This window comes from Peromyscus leucopus, chromosome 12 (assembly GCF_004664715.2).
Source record: "Peromyscus leucopus breed LL Stock chromosome 12, UCI_PerLeu_2.1, whole genome shotgun sequence".
Lineage (NCBI taxonomy): Eukaryota > Metazoa > Chordata > Mammalia > Rodentia > Cricetidae > Peromyscus > Peromyscus leucopus.
In genome coordinates, this window is record NC_051073.1 from 105946 (window position 1) to 125808 (window position 19863).

Below are 19863 nucleotides of genomic sequence, written 5' to 3' on the forward strand. Positions count from 1 at the left end.
ACCAGGTCAAGATCACCTGATAGGACCACAAGGAATGAAGCCTGGCTTGGGCTGGAGGGGCCGCAGCAAGACAAGGCTGTGACTATTCTATTGAGAGCAATCAGACTTTTTATATCTTTATCAGAAACTGAACAAAATGACAATTTCCAGGATCAATACAGTTGTAGTTGCCAAGATACAGTGAAGTTTGCAAGCTATACAGGGTACACAAGATTAATGTCTAAGACCAATTGTCTTGTTAAGTTTCCATGTTTCCTTGACTACTAAAGGATCATACAGAGAAACACAAATCAGCCTGAATGCTTCACGGCCTGAGGGAGTGCCTCAGTCTGTCAGGAACTAGAAGGCACATTGTGACCCACAAGCCATGGACTTTAACCTGAAACACTTATGACTCATGTCTCTCAGGGTATAGGTCAGGACAACTCCATGGTTCCCTGCAGAGTCTATTGCCCATTAAAATTCTATGACCTTGATCTCCACTGTCTGCCATTACTTTAAATATACCCATCTTCCAGGACCTGCAAGAACAGCCAATTAAGCTCTGTGTCTAGGTTTCTATGGCTTTTGCCATCTTAAGTCCTAATATCTTCAACATTTTTCCAAAATTCAACATTCCCAGGTCTTTCGCAGCAACAAAATTGCTTTTGAGGTACCATTTTTTTCTGTTCTAACTTCCTTCTCTGTTGCTGGGTTAAAATTATCTAACCAAAAGCAACTCAGGTAATAAACAGGTTTATTTGGTTGATACTCCTAGGTCACAATTCCTCCTTGTGAGCTTAGGATAGAAACTCAAGTTAATAACTGAAGGCAAAACATGTGGAACCATTGTTTCCTGGCTTTCTCTCTTGCTTTGTCACTGTCTTATGCTCAGCTAGCTCTCTTATCCAACCCAGACCCATTTGCTCAGAGATATTGCCAACTCAGTGGAAGAGCCTTCCCACATCAATCAAAATCAACACAATCTCTCTCAGAGTAACCAGATATTCTGATCTAGGCACAATCTCAATTGATGTTCCCTCAGATGACTCTATGTCATATTGACAACTCAGGCTAATTAAAAGAGACAATAATATATGAGAAGGTTTTAAAGATCCAAAGCCAATGTATTAATCATATCAATCACTTAAGCAGTAAAAACACAAACATGAAGATAGCAGCAATTGGAAAACACAGATATGCTAGAAAATGGGAAGAGGGAAGCCTCTATTATCAAGAAAAAAACTAAAACTATCTCTTCACATAAACTTCCCAAACCAACAAAAATTCAAGGAACTCATAAGAAATTTTCTGAATACAGAATTGGTGAAGGTCCATCATTTTCCAGGAAATGAACAATATAATTAGATTACAATTAATAAAATCAACAACATAGATGGCACCACTGACAAACAAAACACAAAGACAGACCTACAAATATATATTATGGTCCCTTAAACAAGAACTACAAAGTTCTAATCAAAATCAAACTCCAAGAAATCACTGACCAGCACTCATCCTGTATACTGGTTGTCTCCTTTACCAGTAACAGAAAATGGGTTGGGTGAAGAGGGCTGTTCCAACAAAATTGGAGGGATTCACTTGAAGCCCTCTGATGTTTTAACTTTGTAGAAAATAGTTTTGACTATTAAAAGTATCTCATTCTCTTATGATAAAGAAACAGATGTCTTTTAGGATCACTTAGACACCATTTTGTTTCTTATGATTGATGATTATAAGCCTATATCAAAGTGAGGAAATGAAAGCCTTTTAAAACAAAATGCAAGATAACAGATTTTTAAAGAATCAGTATACGCCTAAATCAACTTGTTTTACTCTAACTGCTTTATAAGTCACAATCACTTTTAAAAACAAGTTTACTGCTAGTTTTTTGCATATGTTTGTGCAAGAGAGAATGTCTTCCATATGTGTACAGGTGACATACAAATGAGGGTGTCAGATCACCTGAATCTGGAATAGTAGAGAGTTATGAGCCTCCCAACTTCAATGTAGGTATCTGAACTCAGGTCATCCCCAAAAAGAATATGTGCTGAGCCACCCATAATACCTTTTATCCAATAAAACAAAAGTCTTTCACAGATTAACAACAAGAACAACAAAACCTCAATAAATAAAGTGAAGAAATGATCCTTCGGAACATGATGGATCAAAATTAAGATGTTGTGTATGGTAAATTTACACCATAAAATGAATACAATCCAATGACAAGGCCCAACAATTTATAATAGGGAAGTTGATTACAAAGCTACATTCACAGTGGAAATACTCAGAATGTTCAATGGGATTATGAAAAAATAACACACAGATTGACACAATATGACTTCTATACTTACCACAAAGATACAACAATCAAGAATGTGTACAATACAATACAATACAATGTGAAAGAATAAAGGGGATGGAGAAAAAAGCCATGAACAAATGCAGGAAAATATAGACAACTTTTAATCAAAAGACCAGAGGAAATTTAGCCAGGAAAATTGTGATCTTAACCAATGCTACCCAATTACCTATGATTCAATGTGTATAGAAATTAAACAAACACAGACTTCACAACTTTCATAAAATCTACTCAAAGTGACCTTAAACTGTTGTTTTTGACCCTCCAGCTACTGATATTTCATCCAAAGACAGAAGCTCATGATCTAGGGCTCTCTACAAATGCAGATAATCTCTTGCTATGGCTCTGCAGCCCCTTATGTGTCCATGTGGTTTCAGGTAAACCCAGCCCCACTGATCCTCAATCCCAAAATAACATAGAAGAATAATTTAAAATCTGCTTTCTGACACATGGGTTACAGCACAAGATGTGGATTCTGCCCTATCTACCTGCCCAACACTATGCACAACAGAGTAATTTGCAGACCAGAAACTCCTTTTGTCCCCTGGAACTAAACTTCACTGAATCACATCATTGCAGCTGGTGGTAGCAGAAATTTAAAAGCATTCTAATGATGTATTGCTGAAAGGTGATCCACATCATCTTTCTACCAGTTTCTAAACTATTTGTAATAGTTATAAGAAAAACCTGAATGTGGAATGCAATATTCAGAACTTCTAGAAATTAGACCTTTAGTTTTCCAATCTGTCTTCCTACTGCACACCAAAAACAGTGCTTGTAAGTGCACACTGGACAGTGGTACTATAAGCATCATATCCTCCCATGCCAGGGCTGCAGAGTCTCCCCTACCCCAGGAAATCCATACACAGGGAGGTGCCGAGGACAAGGGCCACTGCCCAGGTTACCACATGGACCAACAAAACCACAGTCTAGCTCATGGTCCATCCAAATCCCAGCAGAAATGACAGCTCAGAAGACCTGCTCTGAGCACCCTACACCCACCATGGCATGGTTTATGGTCTTCCATACAACTCTCTAAAGCAGAAGCAGAGGAGAATCCTGAAAAGAACCCACAAGACACCTGCCACTTCTACTTCTGATTGCTACAGTTCCCCAGAATCCCTCATTGACTAGTGCCACCCAGCTGGGCCTTAGAATATTAGCAGCTCCTCTATTGGGTGATCAGAGATCAAATGACTCAGATAGCACAGTCCTTCCAGCTCTGCCCTTCCATCCCAGCAGACAGGGCCATAGTCTAGAAAGTTTGTATTTTAGTAGACATTCTTCTACTCTCACAAAACACTTCCTTTTCCATCCAAATACAGGGTCCTTTGTGTGCACTTTCCATTACACATTCAATGTCCATTGCAGCCAACACATTGCCTCATAGCTGGGAAATCCTGTAGACAAACACAGGTCATATGCACACAGTAACTGTTGTTAAAGAAAAATAGGTCATAAATTAGAAAACAATGAGGGGTCATAGTAGGGCTTGGAGGCAGGAAAGAGAATGTGAATATGATATAGTTATAATCTCAAGATTATTTTGAAAAGTTGAAACAGACTTTTGTGGCCTTGTGCTCCAGAAACTAGAGATTTGTATTAGAGCACATCAAAGATTTCTCACACCTTTTCTCTAAGGATTAACATCTTAAACCAGAAAAACAACAATCCTGTTAGGCAGGGCCACGGCATGTTACCCAGATCTTCATTTTGGTTTAATTACTGTAACTATAGCAATTTGGTTTCATGATAAGGTCAGTGTCCTTTACCCAGATTCTTGATTGTCTTGATCTGTGAACCGTGAGAAATGGCCAATCACTGCTAATCTCAACCACAGTCCTGCTTCTCCTTTTCTGCACTGTGATTCTACCAGCTTCAAAGTTGGTCAATGAACTCATTTCTTGCACAGGACACTCTTCATTTATAAGTCCCCAATAAAAGCCAAAAAGATTGGAGGTCACTCATTAACTGGTCTATTTTTCCTTCTTACTGACTAGTCACAGCCCAGTCTGGAGGGAATTTCAGGACTGTCTTCCCAGCACTGGGCAGCAGAGGCAGGATTAGTTTCTCAAGGCAATTTTCAATTACATACCATGAGGCAAGCCTAAGCTATAGAAGACTTTGCTCTACACAGAAATCAATAATCACCATCACTTGAGAGAAAAGGAATGAAACTATTAATGACATAGAAACATTAGGAAACAGAAACAAATAGAAATAAGAGCAGTAATGCACTTAAAAGAAAATATTTAAAAATGGGTGATTTTTTAAATGATAAAAATAATATATTTTTAAATTTAAAAAAAAACTTAGCTATATTTACTTTGAAAAAGAATAGGCCCCCTTCCCTAGTAGAGGAAATGTCATTAATAAGACAGAGATTGATGCTGCCCTTATGCATATGTTAGCTGCTGAGATCTGTAACCTGATACACAAAGTTACAGTCAATGGCTTTTTTTCTCAAACCTCTGAGCTGACATAACTGTGTCAAGCAGGATTGAATATATCTCCATAAGAGAATTGCCTAATTGAAAATTCAATATTCTTTGGTGCAAGACAACTTTCCCAAATTGTACATCACCCAGTCTGGTCTGTCTTCATTCACAAGACACGAATTAAAACATGCTGGGAAATTACAAAATCACTCTCTCTACCACAGTCAGGTCCTTCTTCATAATGGTGACTCCAGCAGCTGACTGCCTACCTTGTTTCCCCTGAGGTGTACACAAGAAACTATTCCTCCTATTTTGATCTAAAGGCGGAAGCAATGCTCCACATGGAAATCCTTTTCCTGTGACCACATTGGATGGTCAACTACATGACTCAAATGGATAATTTTAAAACTCTGAGATGGGACAGTCATTTAATTTAAGAATTTTGAAGGTATAATACAGAGGATTGCCCTGAGAGCAACAGACTGGAATCAAGACAAGCTGGGTCAAAATAAGAGAGCTTGTCTTAGAATCATTTTTTCTAACAGGATGGAAATGCAGCTCTTCTAGAATTAACATGCCTTCCCAGGGAGAAATCACTCCACAAACTTAAGAGATTAATAAAGAAAAACCTCTGTAAGGATGGTATGCATCCATCTCTGGCTAATACTCAAAGAGGAGCCAGCCTAGACAGATTTAGCATTCCACATATATCATCATCCTTAAGTGTCTCTTAGGTTCATGCTCCAGGTTACACTTTGAACAATTTAAATAAAGACAGGCAACTTGCCAGTCTAGACACTTAGGCAGATGGGAGAGTTACACAGCAAAGATATTCCCAGAATAATTTCTTAAATACACCAGTGAACTGAAACAGCAGATATTTCTTCATTGACAGGGTCCTGAGGTGAAGGTCACAGGAGATGAGGAAGATAGAAAAAGTAGAAGGTAGAAAAGATCAAAGCTGGGGTAGAGAGGTCTTGCACAAGCTGTGTCACAAGCCAAGTAAGCTTAAGAAAAATAGCATCTTGTATACTAGTTCCAGGGGGAAAATGGAAGGAAATGGGAGACTTTGATGAAGTCAGCAGAAACTATATACAATGGGAAAAATTCAGAAGGAGGTTAATCAAACAATGTTACACAAGGGAAACATAGGATATCTCAAAACATTACTAAGCCCACAGTGGCCTTGGAACTGATAATCATAGCCCCATGTGGTAGGAAGAGTTGGGTTCTCAGGATCTGAAGAAATCCCTCCACAAAGGTCCTGGCCCCAAACCATTTCCAGCTCTCCCAAGCATATTCCTGGCTTTAAGAAGGAGCTCTGTTTTATTGTCAATACATCAGGCCCTTAGGAATAACTCCCAAGGCCTAGGTCCCAGGCCATCTCTGGCTCTGCCAAGCACATTCCTTCTCCTTGTGTGAGAGCCTAAAGGAAAAGTTGTTGGTCAGGCCAGCCCTCAACAAAACAGTGTTTTCCTTTTCAAATAGCTGTCACCTGATGTCATATTGCCCATCTATCGGTACTTAGCTTTTCTCAAGAAGAAAATTGAACCTTTATGGCACACCAGGCCTGAATGTTGCTTGTGACCCTGTAATGCCCCTAGAGCAGTTTGTTAAGAGGCCTGTTCTTCGATATGGGGATGGGCCTAGTGGCTGGTTGTAAAACAGGGGTGGCTTCTTTGAAATAGTTTGGAGCCATATGTCTGGACAATCCTGGTGAACAAATGTGTATTCTAGCATCCTAATCTCTAATAGGCCTGGTTAGCATATATTTACCTTTTGGGTATTTAGAGGCAGTCCTCCCTCAGCTAAATTATGCTTTGTGAGACTTATATAAATTCTTTATATCACCAATTCTACTCTTCTACATCACTGTGTAGTAGTGGAGGGCTACATAACATATGAGATGCCTTTTATAACCTCCACAAAATTAACTATAAATGGATCTTACACGTAAAGGTTAAATGCAAAGTGCTGAATGTCTAGAAGATATTGGAGAAACTAGGCCTCTCCAAGTTTGGCAACCTGCTTTCCATGGATGCACCAAAAGCATGTAGAGATTTACTAGAAAGATGTTTCTACACACGGCTCCTTGTTCCCAATGCTCTGAGCCCACAGAGCAAAGTTATTCAGAGGTCTGCCCCTGGGTCCAGGGAGTTGCAAGGTCTGCACCGGACCTCACTAGACATGGAATCTGGTGCAGGTTCCCACCCAGATCCGGGGAGGACCCACCACACTGGCTCCCGCACCTCCCTATCTGGGGACGGCAGCCCTTAACTCACCATGTCGTGGTTTCACAGCTCACCCAAGCTCTCCACTCAGCTCCCAGCAGCAGCAATTACAGCACAGCACACAAAACTGCAGGCGCCAGCTCCTCTTCAAAGCCACGCCTGAAGCCTGGTGCCGGAAGAACTGCACCACTTCTGACTGGCAGGTCGACTAGAGGGCCTGATTGGCTACTGAGGTCTGAGTGACAAGAGCACCTCCCATAGGGTTACAGTACGCTTAAAGACACAGCACAATGGTTTCTGGTCATGCCTTCCACCCAGACACATTTTCCAGATCTACAGAGATATGCATTTCAATAGCACTTGCCCCTGGCTCCAATAACAGACCCTGCTATCTTCCTGCACTCCATGGGCACTCCTCTTCTTTCTCTTGGACACAATGCAGCTAGCTAGCTTGCACACCCCACTATACTATGCAGGTGGAGTGATTCCCTGTCCCATGGGTGGAAGGGTGCCCAGAACATTAACAATTAAAGAGAGATTTAAGGACACAAAAGGAGATGTTTGATCTGTGGCTTCATGCAGAGATCAGATGAACTGAAGGTACTTTTTACCTGGTTGTCACAGGGACTTCAGACACCAAGAAAGAAAAGCAGGAACTAGATCATAGTGGTCTTTCTCCCATCAGAAAGCTGGATGATGGCTCCATTGCTTTAGGGGTTTTATTCCTGAAATTCAGAGCAAACTGTTGGCAAATGAATAATAATAAAATGTAGTCTTCATGGAAAGTTGAATAGAGAACAATGGAGCTAGGAAGAATGTCTTTACGAGCACTATTGTTAGCCAGCACATCTTTTTCAGTGGGCAGATGAAAAACCAAACCAAACCAAAACAAACAAACAAACAAAACACAACTGCATTATTCAAGGCTCTCTACATGAACAGGACTGGTAGAATGAATCTCTTCATGTATGTAGAAAGTGGATTTATTAGAATGTTTCACAAGTTGTGGTCTAGATAGTCCAACAATGGCTGCCTACCTGTGAAAATTTGAGGAATCCAGTAGTTGTTCAGCCCATGAGGCTGTATATCTCAGCTAGTTTTCAATATACACCAAACCAAAGAAGTAGGCTCAAATGCTAGTAAAGGAATGAGCTTGGTAGCCAGAGCTAGGGCAAACAGGCAAAGAGAGCTTCCTTCTTCAATATCAGTGACTACCAGATTAAAGGTGGATCTTATTCTTTGATTGTTTTGGGGTTTTTTTTGGGGGGGGAGGTTGGTGTTTTCAAGACAGGGTTTATCTGTGTAGCCCTGGAACTCATCTGTAGACCAGGCTGGTCTCAAATTCAGAAAATCCAATGCCCCTGCCTCCTGAGTGCTGGAGTTAAATGTGTGCACAGCTACCAAGCAGCTAAAGGTGGATCTTAGCACCTCAAATGATCCAGTTTAAAGATGAGTCTTTAATTTCAAAACCTTTAAGAAAAATGCCTCATAGGTGTACCCAATTCTTTGTATAGTAGTTAATTCCAGAGGTAGTAAGTTTGACTACCAAGAATAGCCATCACAACAGCCAAGACAGAAGAAATAAAAAAGATTTCCTACCTACAGGAGGCAAGGAGAGCATGGGACTTGTTTCCAAAACAATGCTTTTCCTAAACAAAGGAAGCATGTGGATATTACTTAGGGAGTCTGGACATATTCATGTAGAGTTTTTCCTGTTACCAAGCACGTTCAGTTAACAAATCCACTTCTGAACATGATCACAATGTAAAAGCAGAGACATTTAGGGATGTTCTCACCTCAAAATCATACAAGAACATATATAAATTGTAAAAATGATGGAAAGAAATGTCTCTGGCATGTTCATCTTGTACCACAAGGCCTTAGCTGAAAATCAAATAAATGACACCGTGAAAAATAGATTTCTTTGGAGTCTATGTGACCTGTCAATCTTGATGTTTGATCTAAAAGATAACTATCAATGCCACAATTCTCACAGATACAAAAGATTAAGAACAAAATACAGAAAAGTTCAAGGAAAAGTCACTTAACAGCATTGTTTACTCTGCTCCTAGATGAGCAGTAATGATGATCTCTATTAACCTCAGAACAAAGCTGCTTTTGCCTCTGAGCAGGCTGGCTCAGCAGAAGGTCACAACAGCTTCCATGCAAGACCAGAAGGAGTTCATTTTAAATATCCCTGGCTTGCTGTCTGTCTCAGCATTTCATTCTTTACTTTTTCTAACTTTTTTTAAAAGTATAGTTACATGATGTTTTGCCTGTGTATGTCTGTGCATAGTACCTACAGAGGCCAGAAGAAGGCAGGAGATGCCTGGGACTGGAGTTACAGCAAATGGTGAGCTACCATGTGGGTTCTGGGAATGGAACCTGGGTCCTCTGTAAAAAACACCCAGTGCTCTTAATTGCTGAGCTGTCTATCTAGTCCCTCTTTTTTATTTAAAATTTATTTCCATAAATTGATAATTAAAAGATATTACATCACTTTCCCCTTTTATCTCTTTATTCTATCCCTTCCCCAATTCCTTCCAACTACTTCCTTGTTAAATATACATGAATAAGTATTCTGATATACATGAATACAGCCTGCTACATCCATTTTTGTTGGTTGTATATATATGGATAATGGGCTGACCACATTGTATTGGATAGACAATTAGGGACCTCATCCCTGCCTAAGGCTAATTCACTCAAATGGAGGAGAGTTCTACTTTTTAATCAGCATCAGGTGTCTGACCTTGACTAGGCTGCCTTAGACAGGAAACATAATCAAGAATAGAATACGTAGGGTAGAAAATACCTTACTGGTTAAGAGCACTGAAGATTCTTTCAGAGCATCCAGCTTCCATTCCTAGTACACATAGAAGCTCACTGCTATCTGTATCTCCAGTATTAGGGGTTCTGAAACTACCTCCTGGCCTTCCTGGCCACCATAAAAAGAGGAGACTTGTATCATAAAAATTATTGTTCAAGCTATGTGTGGTAGTGCATTCTTTTAGTACCAGCAATCTGGAATCTGGACACAGAGGAAGGAAGATCACTATGAGTTTTAAAGTATGTGCTACATAGTACACACACACACACACACACACACACACACACACACACACACATACTGAAAAAGAAGAAAACTGAATAACATAAAAGAAAAGGAGCACTGGAGAATTAGGACAATACAATACTTCTTAAAATCACTTCAAGTGTCTGCCACTGGTGCCCATAGAATCATTTTCAAAAAGAAATATGGCCAAGCATGTAAGCACATATCATAAATCCCAGCCACGGCGAGAGAACTGAATATTTGACAGTGGGCCATTCACTTACCATGCAACCTGAACTGCCCATCATGAGCCAAGTTTTATTGGACCCACAAAGTCACAAAGTAGGACATGCACAATAGTAATCTGTTATCAGATGGGAGTGGTACATAAGAGATCAGGCCCAAGCAGGTCCTGAAGGCACAAGCAAGCTACACAAAGAAGTTGTCCAAAAGCCTACAGTTTCTACTCCTGTTACAATGCCTTCTGCTGCCAAGCACACACCTATAGCCTCATGGGGTGTTCTCTATGATTGGTTGACTGAGGAAGAGAAGACTAGGGCCTGATTTACTGATGGTTCTGTATATCATGCAGGTACCACCCAGAAATAGACACCTGCAGCATTACAACCCCATTCTGGGACATACTGAAAGATACTGGTGAAGGGAAATCTTCAACATGGGTAGAAGTTCAGGCAGTACACATCATCACACAGTTTGTTTGGAAGGAGAAATGGCCTAATGTGTAACTATCCACTGATTGATGGGCTATAGCCAATGGATTGGCTGGATGGTCAGAGACTTGGAAAGAGCATGATTGAAAAATTGGTGAGAAAAGACATTTGGGGAATAAGCATGTGGATAAATCTCTCCAAATTGGCTAAGGGTATGAAGATACTTATATCCCGTGTAAATGCTCACCAAAAGGTGACTTCAGATGAGGAGGAGTTCAATAACCAAGTAGTAGATAGGATGACTCTTTCTGTGGACAGTCAGACTCTTTTCCCAGCCATTCATGTCATTGCCCAATGGGCCCATGAACAAAGTGGTATGGTGGCAGAGATGGGAGTTAGGCATGGGCTCATCAACATGGACTTTTACTCACCATGACTAATCTGGCTACAGCTGCTGCTGAGTGCCAGATCAGCCAACAGCAGAGACTAACACTGAGCCCCAGATATGGCATCATTCCCCAGGGTGATTAGTCAGCAACCTAGTGGCAGGTTGAGTACACTGGTCCACTTCCTCCATAGAAAGGAGAACTTTTTGTCCTTACTGGAGTAGATACTTATTCTGGTTATGGATTTGCCTTTCCTACATGTGATGCTTCTGCCAAAACCACCATCAATGGATTTACAGAATGTATTATCCACTGGCATGGTATTCCACACAGTATTGCTTCTGACCATGGAACTCACTCCGCAGCCAGAGAAGCATGACAGTGGGCCCACAATCATGGAATCCACTCTTATCATGTTCTCCAGCATCCTGAAGAAGCTGCCCTGATAGAAAGATGGAATGGCCTTTGGTCCTTTGAAGACACAGTCACAGAACCAGTTAGGTGGCAGAATCTTTAGGGCTGAGGCAAAGTTCTCCAGAAGGCAGTATATGCTCTGAATCAGTGTTCAATATATGATATGGTTTCTTCTATAGCCAGGATCCATGGGTCCAGGAATCAAGGGGTGGAAAAGGGAATAGTACCACTCACTATCACCCCTAGTGACTGACTAGGAAAGTTTTTGCTTCCTGTTCTCACAACCCTAAGTTCTACTGGCCTAGAAGTTTTTGTTGGGCATGAGGGAGAGGAGAGGAGTGCTTCTGCTAGGAGCCACAGCATTCCATTGAACTGGAAACTCAGACTTTCATCTGGTTATTTTGGGCTTCAAATGTCCTTAATCCAACAGACTAAGAAAGAAATAACACCATTAGGAGGGGTGATGTATCCAGATTACAATGGGGAAATTGGATTGCCTCTCACAATGGAGGTAAGTAAGGAGGATTATGTCTGGAGTGCAGGAGATCATTTAGGGCATCTTTTGGCACTACTGTTCCCTGTTATTAAAGTTAATGGGAAACTACAACAATCTAATCCAGGAAGGATGACAAAGGGTACTGACCCATCAGGAATGAAGGTATGGGTCACTTCTCTAGGAAAAGATCCAAGACCTTCTGAAGTGCTTGCAGAGCGTAGAAGAAATACAGAATGGGTCATAGAGAAAGGTAGTTCTAAATACCATCTAAGGCCATGTGACCAGTTGCAGAAATGATGATTATAACTGACATGAGTGCTTCTGTTTTATTTTGTTAATAATGTATTTGTACAGATATTTGTATGTTCTTTCCATTTGCTTATCATATGTTACAATATCAATTAAGAGAGTATCAGTGGTTATCAGATGTAAGTTTGAAATAACTAGAAAGATGTTCCCCCAAAGGATATTGCCATTATTCTAAATATTTAATGCATTTGCAATTGTATGTGGGATAGTTGTGGTATGTTTAGGCATAATTATGACCTGTTTATTGTTTTTCATTTGGAAATTAATCATGACATAAGGCAATATGATTGCATGCCAAGTTGACAAAGGGTGGATTGTGATAGCTATTCTTGGTTGTCAACTTGACTATGTGATCTGGACCTTAAGGCAAAAAGACAACATGCCTTTGATCCAGATCCTGAGGCTGGATGACACACACCGTTTAATCCAGACCTTGAGGCTGAAAGGCACACCTTTAATCTGGGTCACACCTTCTGCTGGAAGGACAATGGAAGAAGAAAGGTGGTGTGTTAGTTCTTTGTCTTCTTTCCTTCACCTTATCAGCATATCCATTCCTTCACTGACATTGAAGCTGACTTCTTTGGGATTCCAGCATATACAAAAAACCAGCTGAGACACCCAGCCTCATGGGACTAAGCAATTACTAGGTTCTTGGAATTTCCATTCGCAGCTAGTCATTTTTGTACTGCATTTATTCATTCCAATAAATTCTATATGTATGTGCCATATATATGTATGTATGTATGTATGTATGTATGTATATGTATAATTCTGTAAGTTCTGTGACTCACTAGGATTTCCAGTCAATTAAATTTCTATACTTTTAGGTCCTAATTTTTTATTTAGACTCTACACATCTGAAACACCTCAGTACCACATTACATACAATTGCAGAAAATATCCTTTCCTATTGTATAAAGCTAAAGAATATGGGAAACAGTGAAGCATAGGGATGGGTGTTATTTCTGATTAAAAAAAAATATAGAACAGTATGAGTCATTAGATACATGGCAAGATTTGGTTATCTGTTTTCATCAAGTTGAATCTATTCATTTATTAATTTAATCTTGTAGGCATTCATTCTTTAAACCTATTAAAGTTCAAAATTTAAGTAAATTGATGCTTAAAGGGGAAAAACCATCATCAAAGCTCCAATCACCAAGGAAGGAGAAAATAAACTGTCTTCATTTCTAAAGCCACCATTTAGAATTGTAATTAAAGGACTGAATGATGGAGCTGGAGAGATGGCTCAGTGGTTAGGAGCACTGACTGCTCCCGAGGACCTGGGTTCAATTCTCAGCACCCACATGGTGGCTCACAACTGTTTGTAACTCTAGTTCTAGGGGACCTGACACCCTCACACAGACATAAATGCAGACAAAACACTGCTGTGGATATTGTTCTATATAAATAAAACACTGATGGCCAGTGACCAGGCAGGAAGTAGGTGGGACAAGGAGAGAGGAGAATTCTGGGAAGCGGAAGGCTGAGGGAGAGACACTGCAGCCACCGCCAGGAGAAGCAACATGTGAAGACGCCGGTAAGCCACCAGTCACGTGGCAAGGTATAGATTTATAGAAATGGGTTAACTTAAGATAAAAGAACAATTAGCAAGAAGCCTGCCACGGCCATACAGTTTATAAGTGATATAAGCGTCTGAGTGATTATTTTATACATGGATTGTGGGACTGCGGGGCTTGGGGAACCTGGAGAGTGCCCTCCAGCTACAAAACACCAATGCACATAGAATAAAAATAAATAAATTTAAAGTACTGAATGAAATTTAACACCACTTTCTAAATGGAGGTATCTTATTCTATATCATCTTGACTTAACAGATTTCCCAGAAGTATGTTTATATGCTTTAGTTGCTAAACCTGAAGACATAAAATTACAACATTAAATCTTTAAAAGTATGGGTTAATAATGAAGTTAGATTCTACAAAACAATATGCACACAAAAGTTTTGGGGTTTTTTTTTTGGAAGTGAATAAAATAATGAAGTTTATTTCACATATCATTTTACTTTGAAAATGTATAGTAATTTAGACATCTTCAACACAATCTCTACTATGTTCTCTCTCACACAAAAACTTGTTATTAATGAGTATTCACTGACATTTGCTTTTGTTTTATGTTTGGAATATTTGCTATGTTTCAGGGATTTTTGTGTGTGCATAAATTAGTAAGTTTTTTTTTTTACACTCTTTGGGGACATGCCACCCAGCTCCCAAATAAATACACAGACTTATTCTTAGTTATGAATATCCAGCCTTAGCTTGGCTTGTTACTAGCCAGTTTCTCTAACTTACATTATCCCATTTCTCTTTAACTATATTTTGCCTCTGGGTTTTTACCTTTCCTTATTCTATAGATCTTTCTTTCCTTCTTACTCTGTAGCTGGCTGGGTGGCTGGGTGGCTGTGTGGCCGGCCCCTTGTGTCCTCCTCTTCTTCTCCTTTTCTCACTCCTCTCCATTTTTAGCTATCTCCTCCTCTTTAGTCTCTCTGTCCACCAGCCCCACCTATTTCTCTCTCCTGCCTAGCTATTGGCCATTCAGCTCTTTATAAAGACCAATCAGGTGTTTTAGACAGGCAAAGTAACACAGCTCTATAGAGTTAAACAAATGCAACACAAAAGAATGCAACACATCTTTGCATCATTAAACAAATATTTCACAGCAAAAACACATGTAACACATCTTAAACTAATATTTCACAACATTCTATAGGCAAGACCTAGGGTTTATGTGAAATTTACAGTGACTGAGCTTTGCCTATGTTAAGATACATATGTATTGTGTGAGTTGTAAATCACAGTCTCAGGAAGATCTGGCTATAACTGAATAATATGATTGATAAACACAATTGAACTTAGAAATAATTGTAATGGCATTCTTCTAAGTATGTTTAGTAAAATGTGTCTTGTAAACTGTTGATATATTCTAAGTGGAATTTTAATCGTTTGTGGTAATAGGTAAAAAATACTGTGGAAGTGTTGTTTTGAGTGCCCAGGATCAGCAGGTGAAATGTTTTCTCTCAAAAAGAAACCCAACCTTAGTCATAACAGAATGGCTTACTTGTTCTCTAGTGAGATTCATACTCACTCCTCTATCTGGCAAAAGTCCAAAGGTCTTTCAGACTCATGATAACTCTAGGGAGCTCAGGTCACTGAATATCATTGGACAACTCAGTGTCTTCTGTCTAGTCCAATGGGACACTGCTCTCCATATCCAGCTAAAAGTTCATACTCTACAAGCCATGTCAGATGTCATGGTAGAAAGCTAGTCATTATCTTGAATCCCACAAACAAATGTTATATTTTATAATGAGCCAATAGTAACCTAATTGTTTGTGGTTGTAGGACACCAAGAAGAAACTGCCTGCCCTGGTGGTGCCCACTATTAGTCAGAGGACTCAAGGAGGAGGGCAGAGGCAGGAAGATATCACGGAGTAGAACATCTTGGTCCACATAAATAGCTCCAGGCTAAATACACACAAAAGAAATCTTCTGTTCCAAAAATACGATTTTCAGTAACTGGCAACCAAAATGAACATGTTATTGCAGATATTATATAGGGTGTGTCCCTTCTGCATGCAGAGTGTAAGATCAAACTTTATCATGCCAAGAGAACATTCATGAGAAACTCAGAAACCCGAGCAACCAGGCAGATAAGAACAGAAGTGATTAAAACATTAATATGAAAATGTAGCCAGGTGATGGTGGCACATACCTTTTAACCCCAACAAACAGAACTCTGACTTCCACCCCAGCCTGGTCTACAGAGCTAGTTCTAGGACAGCCAAGGCCACACAAAGAAACCCCATCTCATAAAAATCAAGGGCCTGGGGACAGGGTAAAACTAACTTTTTTTTTTTTTTTGAGACAGTGTTTCTCTGTAGCTTTGGAGTCTGTCCTGGACTAGCTCTGTAGACCAGGCTGGCCTGGAACTCACAGAGATCCGCCTGCCTCTGCCTCCTGAGTGTTGGGATTAAAGGCATGCGCCACCACCGCCCAGCTAAAACTAAGTTTTACATTGGGTCTTTTGGAAGTGGCTGGTCCTGTACTATTATTAAAATAAATAAACAAAAAAGTAGGCTAGAAAGTCTACATTTATTTTATTTAAAAATACAGCTGTGGTCTTAAACTGTGCTGTTTTAGTATCCCATCAGTTCCAGGTCTTTAAGACCAGTGTTATTCGTTAAATAAAACTTCAAACTAAGTCATACACACACACACACACACACACACACACACACACACACACACACACACACACACCACTGCTATTCAAAGCTGAAAGAGATAACATTGAGAGAGAATAAGCTTGTTCCAAAGTTTGCTGGTCTCTGAGTATCCATTCAGAAAGATCTTCTTATGGTAGGGTGAGCAACTTTGCCTACCATTTCCCATCAAACAATTCTTTCCATGCAAATGAGGCCATTTCTATGGTATCTGGTTACAGACAATTCTGATTGGCTGCATGATTCTGACATTCTGTGGCTCTAGTTGAGTAAAGCGGATCCCAGGTTTTCTGCCTAAGGAATGCTTTTTGTAACTTAGTCAAAACGTGAGTATGTACCCTATCTGTGCTTTCTCTCCCTCCCTCTCCCCCTCATCTCTCATTTTATTATTGTATGTCTCTGAGTGTTTTGTCTGCTTGTATGTGTAGGTGTACCATGTGCTTGCCAGGTGTGGGCGAGGTCCAGAGTACAGCATTGCCTATCCTGGAACTGAAGTACAAGTAGCTGTTAGCCTTTGTGTGTATACTAGGAACCAAACCCAGATCCTCTGAAAGAACATCAAGTGCTTTTAACTGCTGAAGTATCTTTCCAGCCTCCACCCACATGCTGCTCTCTAATACCCTTAGCTCTTCCTCTACACTTCAGTCTTTCTGTAACCTTTTTGACTCCACCTGCCATAACAAAATGACTTCCAGGATTACACCATCTATTTAAATTAAGAAAATAAGCAAACAAACAAAGGAACATTTCTGTAACCCTGGGCTCCCTCATAACTTACTCCAATGACAGGAGGGAGGCAAGTGGAAGTAGTGGTGCTATGCACTGGTTAGTATACACCTAGGAACCATTCTAAGGTTGTCTTTTTTTAATTGACCAATGACATTTGACAAAAAGGACAGAAGATAGCTAGCATGTCCAGCCCTCTATGAACCACTTTATTTCTCCATGAAAAATGCATAAAAACTGATTTGTCAAAAGAGGTCGCCAAAACACCATCTTTAGATTCCATCCTTTGCATTGGACCCTCCCTTTTGTTTGTTTTTGTTTGTTGAGATTCAGTTTCTGTGTGTAGTTCTAGCTGTCCTGGGACTGGCACTGTAGACCAGGCTGGCTTTGAATGCAGAGTTCCTCCTGCCTTTGCCTCCTGAATGCTGGGATCAAAGTTGTGTACCACCACCCCAACCCTGAATTGGGACCTTCTTTACACATGACTCAGGGCTATGGAGAGCACATTTCTATTCTGGTAGAGGCAGGGATTGGGGGAAGTGGGTGGGGGTTGGGGGGTGATAGGTGTGTATGTGAAGGTCAGAGGACAAATGCAGGTGTCTTTTCTCTTCTAACAATTAAATTCCTAGGCTCAGTAGCAAGCACTTTTATCCCAAAATGGTCTGCCCTCACTGGCTCTATGTGATTTGTTAATTTGTTTGCTTGTTTGTTTAAGATACAGTTTAGGTATGCATTCCCAGCTGTCCTAGAACTTATTAGGTATAAAAATCTGGTCTTAAACCATACATACATAGCTGCCTATCTCCCTAATATCTGTATTAAAAGCCTGCATAACCATGCAAAGCCCAGATGCCTTTTTTTTTTGTTTTGTTTTTGACACAGTCTTTCTATGTAGCCCCAGCATTCCTGGAACTCACTAAGCACACTAGGCTGGCCTGCAAATCAGAGATCTGCCTGCCTCTGCCTCCTCAGTGCTTGGATTAAGGCATGGACACTGCACCCAGCCCAGAAGCTATTTTTAAAGGACTGTCAGTTGTAGTGGCATTTGCTCTGCCCATGACCCAAGGAGGTGGTGCTTCCTACCGTTGTATGTGACCTCTTATAAGGGAAGGAGAGAGGGGTCATGTGGTCCCTTCTCCCTGCTGCCTTCTTCCACTTGTTTGTTTGTTTGTTTGTTTATTTGTTTATTTATTATCCTGGCATAATCAGACTCCAGACAACCTGAGAATTGAATCTGGTTATTCTGGAACATCAGTCAGTGCTCTTAACCACTGAGCCACCTCTCTCCTCTTTATAAGAAGTCATATATCCACCACGCTGCACTCAAGCCTGAATTCTGCAATGTTTTGGCTCCATTTTAGAATCTCTGATTAAATTCTCTCAGGTTTTAGGTGAAAACTCTTGCTCCACATTGGGCAACCGAGTTGAGTTAAAGACTAAATAGTTACAGTTGCAGTTTTTCTTTGTTATGAGAGAAAGTAAGTTAGGTGTAAAACTTTGGATTAATTAAGATAGGATAGATAATGCATTATTTTCTCTGAATATGCTAACTACAAATGGACAGAATACAGTGAATGCAATCTTTACTTGATAATTGTTATTGTATATAGTGTTGTTTTTTTTTTTTTTAAATGATAAGTGGCACTGGTTACCATGCAGAAAGGTCATGAGGCATGAACCACGACAAAACCCAGTATCAGAGCTTTATTAGGAGGAGCCGCACATACATAATCACCAGCATGCACTGATGACTTAAGACGCAAGACCCCTTTGCTTAGCTCCTGAACTGTGCATGTGTGGTCATGCAGTTGGAGTGAGGGCAGAATCCTAACATTCTAGACTTTTTGTTTATTATTTTTTTTTAAAGTGGGTGAATAGGAACAGGGGTGTCGTTTCTCCCAGAAAAAACTGCTTCCAGCTAACTTGGTGGGCATTGGTTGACTCTTGATGGGGTAGGGAAGGGAGCTTCTGAGGTAGACAGGTATCTTGGGATGATGGGCTGTCAACTGCTGCCTCAGAGCTGGTCATCTTTCTTGGCTTGTCACTCTGGCTGCTTGTGTCTGACAGGATGCTGGTGAGATAAAGAAAAGCTTAGAAGAGCTGGGTGGTGGGATTAAAGGCACACAACTTTAATCCCAGCACCCAGGAGGCAGAGACAAGTGGATCTTTGTGAGTTAAAGGCCAGCCTGGTCTACAAAGCAAATTCCAGGACAGGCGCAAAGCTACACAGAGAAACCCTGTCTCAAAAAACCAAAAAAAAAAAAAAAAGAAAGAAAGAAAGAAAGAAAGAAAGAAAGAAAGAAAGAAAGAAAAGAAAAGAAAAGCTTAGAAGAAATAATAATAATAATAATAATAATTGTTATTATTATTATTATTATTATTATTATTTCCTTTGGGGGGTTCCCAGGGTGATAGTGGGGGTCCCAAGACCAGGAAAATTTGGGTTTGACACTTATCTTGAAGTAGATCTGACCTGTTGGATGGATTTAAGTGGTTTCTGGAGCTTGGAAAAAGATTTAAACATATTAAGAAGCAGCCATGAGAAAATTAAAG

The 19863-nt window shown here is 40.1% G+C and overlaps 1 pseudogene; it reads right to left on the bottom strand.

The window, feature by feature from the left end:
- Nucleotides 1-7803, bottom strand: part of LOC114685660 — a 41282-nt pseudogene extending 33479 nt beyond the window's left edge.
- Between the last annotated feature and the right edge of the window lie 12060 nt (nucleotides 7804-19863).